Here is a 3,305-nt window from a genome sequence, read left to right on the forward strand (position 1 = left end):
TTTTCACACTTATGTCAGTTTCTGTATATTAAACCGCTGAGAATTTTAAAACTATTACTACCCATCAAGGTAAACAGCGTAAGTTTTGACATTTCTGAATATTTTGGTGAAAAAAACTATTTTGCAATTCTTATTGTTGTATCATTAAATAATTTATTGAAATGTCAAATAATTTTTTATATTCATGAATATTACGGTGAAAAAAATAACTATCTTAATATTTCTATTGTTGGAGAATGAAGGAACACTGTGCAACTGATATTTATTGTAAGGTAAATATAATGAATTACACCTTTTGAGCCATCGATGATGGACAACTTACAGAAAAATAAAGAACGGCAGTAAGCCAACAACTTTCTCATCTCATCAAAACCTATAGCTGAGTAAACGCAAGGAACACAGTTATGATTGAGTAACTGAAGGATGGTTTGTATCATCGCAAATAGCTTATCCAGTAAACCTGCAAAGCAAAAAAGAAAAAAAAAATGAGGCAGAAAACTAATTGTAATATAAAAAAAATTAAAGATAATTACAAAATTAATTTTTAAAAACTTTGATTACTATCTTTAAACCGAAGCCCTCACAGTAGCTCGTTGGTTCTTATAAAAGAAAAGGCGACCAGATATACCAAGCAAAATTATAAAATGTCAGTTCGCCAAGGCTGCCCAGTCAAGAATAAGCATCTAAAATTAGTTATTTGACTCTTCACAAGAACTTGTTATATCTAACATTTTAACTGGAATAATGCCTGTCAACTTGGATTATTGTAATAGGTTTACTGATTGCATTAAAGCCATAATACCTAAACATAGGTCTGTATTGTATTAAAAGTGAAAACATGGGCCTGTCCGTTTGTATTATAAGCACGAATGCTACTTACTCAATGTAAAAGTTTTAAGAGTGACATTTGGGCTACGTTAATTTTAACTATGAACAAATGGATGCTTTAATTTACGTTGATGATGCCAAATATAAAAAAATAGATATATTATATGAAGAACAAATCTACTTCAAATCAATGTTTAAAGCAAAAGCAAAGCATCATTAGAAAGCTATATTAATATCTTGCCCTGAAAATGATTTTTTAAGTAATAATACGTTAAATGAGATCCCAAAGTAGAACAAAAATTACTGAAATTTGGAAATTTATATCTTCAGAAAAACTATTATCTTCAGTAGCTAACTAATATTTAAATATTTAGAAACTTACTTCTGAACTACCTTATCATCGGACGTTTACAAAATCAATAATTTTGTTACAGGATATTTATTAAAAACTGAATAATTCTACAATAAATCATTTTTTTAATAAAAGCAGTCACGTTACTTTGTAAATTTTTAAGGAAAAAATCTTGGCTAAGGTACGTTAACTTATACACAATATATTTACCACCTGAAAAAAAAAAAATTTTTCCAAGCACCCGCCCTTAGGTCCTAAGACCTATGGACAGTGCATGGGAGGAGCCTCCACCCCTACAAGGGCACCGCCCCTGTAAGGGTGGAGGTAAAAAAAAATTAGTTTAGTTGGATGATAAACAACTGGTTTAATAAGACTAACCTGAGAAGGGAATAAATCCAATTTTGTGTAGCTTGAGACAAGTTATCCTGGCCTGAAAATTTTGATTTCCGTTAATCCCACCAAAGTACTCTGCTTCGTAAAGTATATTGGGGGTCGCGAAAGATCTGGAAGTGGTTAAAAATTGAATTATAAAAGTACCTAGAATTATTTTTCAAGAAATGAAATCATTTACCAGTCATATCGTTAAAAGATTAAAGGTATGCACGAAGCCTTACGTGAAGGAAGGTTTACTTCAAGTCCACTTTTTAACAAGCTCATTCTAATTTCTAAAGTACAATATGGATTGAATACTAACGTTCATGGGGATGGTAGCACAGATCTCCTGATCCTGAAATATACCAGCATTTAATATACAAGGATCCATGGCATACCACAACTTTTTAACCAAGGAGTAAATATTGCACAAAAAAGTAATACTATATGCTGGGTAAAGCTTTACTGAATATTACGAACTAAAATGAAAATGCAAGCAGACATGGATTAGTTTTTGTCCATAAACAAATTACAAATATTCATATCTTTTTATAATAATAATCAATCAAGCAAAATGCTAAGGTAAAATATTTCACTTAAGATTGCACTAACACAGTCGGCCATAAATTCAAGTTTGAATTTGAAAGCTTAACCAAGACTGAGAAAAGAAACTAAACCAAACTAATCCCATTAAAACAAGCCATTACATTGGTCAATCGGGAACAAGACTTAACCATTAAGGAATAAAAACTAGTAACTGAAGTCACGAAATCCTTAGGTGATAAAAACTATTGAATATATATATAACATCAGAGAAGGCTTTGCAGAGCCTGCTTGAGTCTCCCCGACTTCACTGGATCGTCTTACATACAACCAAAATCCTGTCTTACGTTCCCTGGTACCAACTCATTTCGCTCTCCTCAGGTAGAGGACCGTTAAAAACTGCTCTCATAAGTTTATGAACGTAATAAATCTATGATGCTTCGTCGACCCCGAAGCGAAAACTGGGTGGCAACAGTATCTGCTAGCCCAGAAACCGGTTACTGTGGACGTTACCAGCAAGGACCATGGAGTCTCCTATCCCAAAACTTGGGCGATTTAAGCGAAAGTGAACAACTTTTACTTTTTTTTTTAAGGAGAAACTTTAAAAGATCCATTGATCCCTTAACGCTAACCGTTTGCTTCTGTGTTTTATGACTTCTCGGTTAAAACGTAAAATATACTGCAGGCTCTATCCTCAACGAATTGACGGCATAAAACTGAGCCTTTCATTTCACTTTGAAATCTGAAGACTTTCCTTGTTTCTTTTCAAATCAGGAATTTCAAGCCGTAACAAAAGGTTCGTTTGGAAGGTCATTTAAACTTTCGTCGGCTTCAGGAAACATGTGACTACTCGTAAATCTTAATTTCCACGTGGTTCCGACATCGATAGCTTTTGTCTGACTCCGTTCCTTTGTCTTCATTACACGAATAAAGAAATAGAGGCGTAAAAATAGTTAGATTTTTAGCGGGACGAATTTCTGTAAAAAAATGAATTATAAAAAAAGTCACTGTCTAATTTTGGTATCCACCTTATCGGAGGAGTAATAGTTACTCCTTGGAAAAGATCCTGAAATATGCTTTCTGAGAAAACTGACATAAAAACATAACTTGACTGAACATAATTATGACCATAATTAAGCTTAGATAGTCTCAGTAGCATAACCAGGTGACTGCCATAACTCAGGAGAATAAGAATATCTCTGAAGTATCT

The 3,305-nt window shown here is 33.0% G+C and overlaps 1 long non-coding RNA gene across 1 annotated transcript; it reads right to left on the reverse strand.

Annotated features, from left to right (window-relative positions):
• Positions 1 to 248: 248 nt before the first annotated feature.
• LOC135206502 (uncharacterized) lies at positions 249 to 2,551 on the reverse strand. Its single transcript, XR_010312769.1, has 3 exons — positions 2,420 to 2,551; positions 1,559 to 1,907; positions 249 to 460 (listed from the first exon to the last, which is right to left on the reverse strand). It is a non-coding gene; the product is annotated as an uncharacterized LOC135206502 (long non-coding RNA).
• Between the last annotated feature and the right edge of the window lie 754 nt (positions 2,552 to 3,305).

This window comes from Macrobrachium nipponense, chromosome 31 (assembly GCF_015104395.2).
Source record: "Macrobrachium nipponense isolate FS-2020 chromosome 31, ASM1510439v2, whole genome shotgun sequence".
NCBI classification, from domain to species: domain Eukaryota; kingdom Metazoa; phylum Arthropoda; class Malacostraca; order Decapoda; family Palaemonidae; genus Macrobrachium; species Macrobrachium nipponense.